At 39.4% G+C, this 8,265-nt stretch overlaps 1 long non-coding RNA gene across 1 annotated transcript; it reads left to right on the top strand.

Moving 5' to 3' along the window:
- The first annotated feature begins 5,285 nt into the window (after positions 1 to 5,285).
- Positions 5,286 to 6,957, top strand: LOC141614927 (uncharacterized). Its single transcript, XR_012529475.1, has 3 exons — positions 5,286 to 5,845; positions 6,327 to 6,430; positions 6,724 to 6,957. It is a non-coding gene; the product is annotated as an uncharacterized LOC141614927 (long non-coding RNA).
- The last annotated feature ends 1,308 nt before the right edge of the window (positions 6,958 to 8,265 follow it).

The following is an 8,265-nucleotide window of genomic DNA, read 5'->3' as shown; positions in this document are numbered from 1 at the left end:
GTTCCAATCATAGAGGAAGCAGTTCTAGGCCATCCCCTTATACATGGCCTGACAGATCAGAAGTCAACTATGCACACGAACAACGAGGTAATTCCTATACTTATCCCCCTATTCAAGAATATAACTTCTCTGTTGACACTGCAGGATTAATCAAAAGGTTTGACAATATGGGAGACATTGTCAAGTGGCCACAGATGATAGACAACCCCAACTCAAGGAAAGACACAACAAGGTGGTGTGAATTCCACATGGACATAGGACACACAACTGAAGAATGTCTGGGACTACGCAGGCAAGTGGCTTACCTGTTAAAGAGAGGCTACCTAAAAGATCTGATGCCATCAAAGAGCAGGGAAGACAATGGAGCAAGGAAGGACCAGGAGAAACCACAACGTGACCTGCCTCCAGCACCACCCATCTATGAGGTCAAATTCATTAACGGAGGATCTGAAATCTGTGGCCTGACCAACTCTGCTGCAAATAAAATAGCCAGGGAGTCAAAAATGAAATCTCCTTTTAAACCCAAAAATTTACCTCAAATTACTTTTGATGATACTGACATGCAGGGAATCCCTGATTTACATCATGATGGCCTCGTCATTACCATGTAAAAGGAACTGCAAGTGTCCTAAGAATTTTAGTAGATGGGGGTAGCTCGGTCAACTTGATCATGCTTGACGTCCTGAAAGCAATGAAAATTGATGAAAGCCAGATCATAAAGAAATAAAATGTCCTGGTAGGATTCAGTGGTGAAACAAAGAACACTTTGGGAGAAATCTACCTGCCAACATACGTGGAAGGAGTCTCCTCATATGAGAGATTTGGAGTCCTGGATTGCCTGTCATCCTACAATGCTATCCTAGGCAGACCATGGATCCACAACGTCAGAGCTATCCCTTCCACTTACCACCAGTGTGTCAAGATACCAACAGAGTGGGGAATAGCAACCATTAATGGTGAATAAAAGTCTGCCCAAGAATGCTATACTGAATCATTAAAACCTTCCAAGGCAGGTAAGTCTCTCGCCTAGCAATTACAGTACCCTGTCAGAAGCACTTATGTGGCAGAAACCAAAATGAAGACAGATCAAGTAGTTTTAGACCCTGAGTATCCTGACAGGCATGTACTGGTAGAATCTGATGTCCCTGACAATATCAGACCAGAACTAGTAAGTTTTCTTAAAGATAAATTTTCATGTTTTGCCTGGTCCCACTTTGATATGATTGGTATAGACGCCAACATTATTACCCATAAACTCAATATTGACAAATCATTTAAGCCTGTGCAACAGAAAAGAAGGAAGTTTGCCCCTGAACGCAACTCTATTATTAATGAAGAAGTGGACTAACTGCTAGATATGGGAATGATCAGAGAAGTCATGTACCCTGAATGGCTAGCAAACGTGGTTGTGGTACAAAAAAAAATGGCAAGTGGAGAGTTTGTGTAGACTACACAGACCTAAACAAAGCCTGCCCAAAAGACCCATTCCCACTTCCTCATATAGATGCAATGGTAGATGCCACAGTAGGGCATGAACTCTTAACATTTATGGATGCCTCAAGTGGGTTCAACCAGATCAAGATGCACCCAGCTGACCAGGAAAACACTGCACTCATGACGGAAAGGGGCATATATTGTTACACAGCAATGCCCTTTTGCCTGAAGAATGTAGGGGCAACCTACCAACGCCTGGTCAACATGATGTTCGAAGATCAAATAGGTGATACAATGGAGGTCTATATTGATGACACGGTGGTTAAATCAAAAAAGGCTGAAGATCATGTAAAAGATTTAGAAGTAGCCTTCAAGATCCTGGAAGAATTAAATATGAAGCTGTGGACATGGCCCACCTGCGGGTCCGGTTCGATCTGCGGACGTGCATCGGTCTTTTGAAAGCCACGCTCGGCGGCGTAAAAAATGCTTTCGACCGGATCGTTTTAGATTGGTCGGTTTCGTCTCGGTAAAGGTCTCAAAACGATTAGAGATGTTCGGAGTCGCCACCAAGCATTTGTGGGATGATTGGAACCCGTTTGAAATCCACTTTATACCTCGGTCAAATCGAAGCACAAAGCAGCGTTTGACATAGGTACTAAAGATAAGGAAATCACCCCTCTTTAGCATCCTATCTCTAGAATGACTCTCGTACGCCCTGGATAAGGTCGTCCACTATCCAAAGTTTCTGAGTAAGAGGTGAAGGTACGTATTGGGAAGCCCTTTAATAAGACACCCAATCCCGCCCGCGGTAGCGGCCTCTACTGATCGATCTTGGTTGCTTGAATGCAAAAGTTGATAAAACGGTTTAAATGCATGAATGCGCATCATATAATTTAAACCTAACATGTGATAGCTTTCTAAGTCGGTTGATTTAATCCAAGTATCAAGTATAAGATGTCGAGTTGGATTAATGGTTGATTTGCATGCAAGACGGAAATTAAACATCCATTTACCGTATTAGGTTTATGGTGCATACCGTTATCCATTTGTCTTAGTGAAGCATTTTGCAAATGTGATTTTGAATGAGCAAATAGTCATCTGATCCGTCCTATATCCGGGCTAACCGGAGTCGGGATCGTCCTAGACTAATGCTGGAAAGGGAACAGACCCTGCACCAGGCGGCCACATGAGACGCGAGCCTGTTGGCAGTGCAAGGGGGTCTCCCCTGGTTTTGGAAATAAGAAAGAAGGAGCCTGTTTAGGCGTGGGTCAACCAACGGTTGTATGTCGTGTTCTGACCTTTTGAAAAACGTTTATAAAACGTATTGAAAAATGGGTATTTGACCCGATTTGGTTTGAAAGGGTCGTTTAGACCGCATTTGTTGATTTGAGGAACGAGACTCGAATAATCATCATTATTTTGATGATATTCGGTGTCGGGTTCGATTCGACAAGCTTGACATGAATAGTTTTGAAAATAATTATGAACTAATTATTTTAAGTTCACTTGAATATAATTAGTCGATACTCATCATCGTACCCGGGTTAAAATCCGGCATGGTATGTAGAACCAAGGATGACTTTGTGTTGGTGACTAATATGCTTGTTTTGAAAATGTAAAGAAATGATGAAAGGCTTTAAAATACCTCCCAAAGTGTAAAGAAATGAAATAAAAGGGTTTAAATACCTTTTAAATGTCATTAACCAAATATTATCACCAAAACACGGATTTAACCGCCATGGTATGAGGAACCAAGGGTGAAAAATGTTTTATGGTCAAAACAAATAAAATAAAAAGATTCGAAAATATTTGGAATGGTAAAAACCGATTACAAATTTGAAAATGAATTAAAGGGGAAAGACGAGAACAAACACGATTGAGTTCTGACTTGGACACCCCATTGAGGCGCGAGCATACCTGCATACCAAGGGGCTTCTGTCTCAGGCCAAAACTCAGTTTTGGCTCGTTTATCCCATGTTTTGGATCGTGTTATGCATGTTTTAGCATGTTATAGTCATAAAACAAATGAGGACATGATAAAAGAAGGATTTTTACACCCTCATACTTACATGTTTGGTTATGGCGACAAACCGACGTAAGTGTAACAACTCGTTTGGTCGGAAAAGACTCGGTTTAAAACCGTTTTGGTAAGTAAAAAGAGTGTTTTATTAAGATTAGTGATGGTGTAGTGGTCGAAGTGGTCGGTCAAGTGATTTAATGCACGATGACGGTACCAAACAATGTGTAAGGCTTGTATTTACGATCGGTAGGTCGTAAATACGCGTCGGATTGTGACTTAAGAAGTCGAGTCGAGAAGTTTAAGGGAGAAAATAGGGGGCGGCACTACTACAGAATTCATCAAGGACATCAGTGGATGGACATCGGATTTTTGAAAAAACAGATGTAATAAGTTTGCACATCGGATTTTTATAAAAGTCTGATGTAATTATATTATATGGACATCGGTTGTTATTTTCAACCCATGTCCATTATAATGGACATCGGATTAAATTACAACCCATGTCCATATAATCCTCAATTTGGGCGCAAAATGAAAACAATTCCCCCGCCCCAAATTATTTTCACTAGCATACTGAGTCAATCTATTATACTTACTCCATATCATTCTTTTTTTAGACAAACCCAAACCCAAACCCTTAGCTTACTCATCCCTTTCTTCTCTATCTCATCGTTCATCCCTTAGCTTCTTCACTTCAAAACCCGATCAAAAACCCAAAAACGCAGCAAATAAGACTATCACCATTTAAAAGAAAAACTCGCTCATTCAATCATCCGTGTCAAATATACAAACTCCAAATCCCTAATTCGTTTCATTATTTCTCACTCTCTCCGCCATCCCTCACAGTCTCACACCCTCTAAATCCATCACGTCGCCAAGGCGGCCAGCCGCCACTGTCCACCTCGCACCACCATCCATCGCGAACCACGACGAGCCACTGTACTGCCAACTACTGCGTTTTCGCGTCTTTTATCCTCAGGTTTGTACCCTAATTTTTTTCCTAAATTCGAGTATTATTTATTGTTCATTATTTCAATTGAAAATTTTGATCTTTGAGTTTGAATTGCTGGTATATTGGTTGATATTGGTACATGCTAATTAAATTAGGGTTTTCTTTTTTCTTGTCAAATTTCCATTGCCAACATCTTTGTTCTCCAACTTCAAGTATAAAATCATGTTCGAACTTAGCTGAGAACAGCTTTGTTCTCCAACTCTTCATCTACCATTTAATTAATTAGCATTTTGATTGTCAGTTTGTCCCCTTTTACCCATTTTGTTTTTTGTTGTATAATTGATTCTGTTTATCATATAATTTGAATATGCTTATCAATCTTGTCATTTTAAGCACTAATCCTAAAATATTTTCACATGAACCGTGTATCAGGTCCATGCCGAAGAACTCATGACCAAAAATTGAAAGAAAGGTGAGTTATCCAATGGTTTTTCAAATTGAAATTTGTCTTTCCTTTGTGTTAGTTCATATGTGTGAACCTTTTCAACATTCAGGATCTTTGTTTGTTACTTATTTTGCTATAATTTTGAATGCGCTACCTCATTTATATTTTATATGTGTGGTATAAAATGAAATTTAATTAGGCTACTCCACTAACCCTTTGCTAACATGACCTGGTTACGATTTTTTTATTACACCAATTTGAAGAATTGAAGGTATAGCACATTCAAATGGTGGATTACTGGGTGTGTGCTAAAACGAATGTTTATTGGTTTTGGTGTCAAAGCTTTATTCTTTCTACTCTATCCACTCAAATCCTATTAACCCCATAAGTTACTTATTCTTGAAAAATCAGTAAAAAAAAGTTTGCATCTTTAACACTAACACACTTGCTGTTGAGTACTTTAGTGTTTTAAGGGTTGTATAGTGTGTAATGTGGGGAAAATGTTTACTTCTATAGCATCTTCTAACTCTAAGCAGTTAAATTTCGCATCTTTGCCTAAAGCCTTAAACATCAGCACGATGATAAAGGTGTTGCAACTCTATTGTTTGCTTGTTTGCTTCATTTGGAAAAGATAGGGTTTTGAGTATATTACTGAATGGCCAGATGGGAGAAATGTTGAATTGGGATCACATGGGGTTTTGTTGTTGACTAAAAGTCTGACATTGGCAAAAGGAGGTGCAAATGGAAGGGCATTTGAATATTTTTAGTTACCTTTTGTCTCTATTTCTCATATGGTCTTAAGAGCATTAAGTTTAGGTTCAATACTTTTTTATTTCAGTTTTGTTTATCATACAATTTCGAGGGTTTTGATTTTCTTCTTGAGTGACAAATTGTATTTTGATTAATGCTTTTCCTCTAAATGTTGTTTTTCAGGTGCAATGTGAGCTGCTGGAGATGTTCTGAAGCAGACTTTGCACGAGCTTTTTTAAAATTAGTGAGTGACCTATACAATTGTTGGTCTTTGATCCTCCCTCATATTATAACTTACCCTCGGGATCTCATACCCTGCCTTTGCTACCACTTGAAGTCATGAATGTTACTCTATTGCACGGATTACCTAAGAAAAGTAGTGAACTGATGATGCGTTCATTGCTGGTGGTTTTATTCTTTATACTATGTTATTCTTCATTCTAGGTTCTATTTTTCATACCAGTCCACCTCGTCTCAAGTTTTCCAATATGTTACGAGAAGTCTTACTTTAACTAAAGCTTAATGAAGCAAACACTAACACTCCAGGCCTGGTCTACTTAAATTTTTTTATAGGCTACACTCAACAGTTCCTTCGCTGGATATATCTATATGTGATTTTTGGTTTGGTACATCTTGAGCCTGGCAAAGCTTGGGAATCTATCTTTTGTTCCGTATTTTTGCAAAGACTCGAGATAATTAAGTTATTTTTATCGAACTTGTTGCAGAAATCCATTTCACAGAGTGTTGATATTAGACACAATGATGAACCTTGATGGAACACTCAGCTTAATTGATCTTGTACATTCTTCTAAGTTCTAATGTCTGAGAGGTATGTAGTAACTTCCTCCTCACCATCACAAAAGAATGTAGGGATTTGATTCCATTGTTGTTGTCTGCTGTATCTTATTGAACGTATGTGTTTCTGTATTTTTTTTTTTAAAGCAAGGAAGAGAGATCATTTTTCAGGAATGCCCTCATCTTATATTGTCAATGTAGGAGTTCATAGATTTAAAATATTTATGTTTCCAGGTTTTTCAGGAATGCCCTTAATTATTAGCTTATATGAAGCTGCCCTTGTGAGGCCATGTCTGACTGCCCCATTGTCATTAATATGCATTACAGGTTTTTCAAGACACCACGCCATATTCACAAGAAGAATTAGATGAGGTTCGGGACTTGTGGGCGAACTATTTTCTCAATATCTAGCCGTAGATTGCTAGCTAGCATAGTAATGTATTAGGTAGTTGCATTTTGAAAAACTGATTACATGATCTGCAAGACCATGTGTTATGTTGGCTGGGATTTGTTATGCCCTTTGTTGTTGTTCGATAGTTGTTGAATTCGGATGACGGAGACGGTTGCGTTGTATGTTGATTGGGATCGGTTTTTATTAATTGAAATCGATCATTTTGGTTGAATGGCAGTTGGCATGTTTTGTATTAATGTTTTGGCATTCAAATTGGTGTAATACAATATGAATTGGCCTGCTCTTTTCAAATTTTTTTTTTAAAAAAAAACAATATAAAGGACAGCGGATTTATAAAAGTTCGATGTAATTCTAGCTTCAAAGGACATGGGCTTTCTATAAAAATCTAATGTACATTACACATATGGACATCGGATTAATGTTAAAATCTGATGTTCATTACTCATATGGACATCGGATATATTTAAAAATCCGATGTGCATATATTAATGGACATCGGTTTAAAGTCCCATGTCCATTACACCCCATATGGACGGGACTGAACTCTACATCGGCCTATAATCCGATGTCCATGTGTCTAGAAGTCCGATGTCCTTCATGATTTCTGTAGTAGTGCGGACACTCGCGTAAGTTCTCAAATGGGGGCATTTGAGGGGTATTTATAGGAAAATGAGTGGTTGTATGAGTTTTGAGCGACGTGGCCACCTGGGCTGCTCAAAGAGGCGCGAGCCACGTCGCGGGTCTTCGAGTTGTCCTGTCACTTTCACACAAGTGCAATCATGATTTGTTCTATCCTAGGATTTTTAGTCACATGTTTGGTACTTGACCATTCATGAATCCGGGAAATCTTAGTATAGAAGGTTTGAAATGGTTTGTTTTTTAAGGTTGACTCGGTTTGACTCGTTGTTGGAGTCGGGATTCGAATTTTTGAGTCGATTTTTGGTCCGGTGTCGGTTTTGACTCTAGTTAGTGTCATTGCGACCCCGTCGTCGTGCATTAAACACTCCAGGTACTTTTGAAAAGTTTTGAAATGTTTTATTTTCGAAATCGTTTTAAGTTTTCCGACGTTAAGTTGTACACAAACTGTCGATCAAACGCCGCGATTCCAAAACATGTTATAGTCCGATAATCATCGGGTGTTTGTTAGAGTCTCAGCAGATACTGGGTATCTACAGAGCCCCCACTTTGACTGAGGATTGGACAGGGCAAAAGTCAAAGTAGAGCCCCCATGTCAATCGAAGATTACAACCTGGAGACCCAAGCGACGTCGAGGCGGCTCGAAAGGATTCGGGCCAAGGACCTTCCGTCGGGAAGGGCGACGCCAAGGCGACTCGAGGGTACGAGCCAAGGACCTGTCGTCGGGAACAGTTTAGAGTCTGTCGACTATCCGTGCGGGTTGTTTAAAGTCCGTTAGACTACGTACAAAGGCTCGCCAGCCACAAGAAGAAGTCATACCT

Source organism: Silene latifolia, chromosome 11, assembly GCF_048544455.1.
Source record: "Silene latifolia isolate original U9 population chromosome 11, ASM4854445v1, whole genome shotgun sequence".
Lineage (NCBI taxonomy): Eukaryota > Viridiplantae > Streptophyta > Magnoliopsida > Caryophyllales > Caryophyllaceae > Silene > Silene latifolia.
The sequence above is the reverse complement of the archived record's forward strand: the minus strand, read 5'-3'. Positions and strand labels throughout refer to the sequence as shown.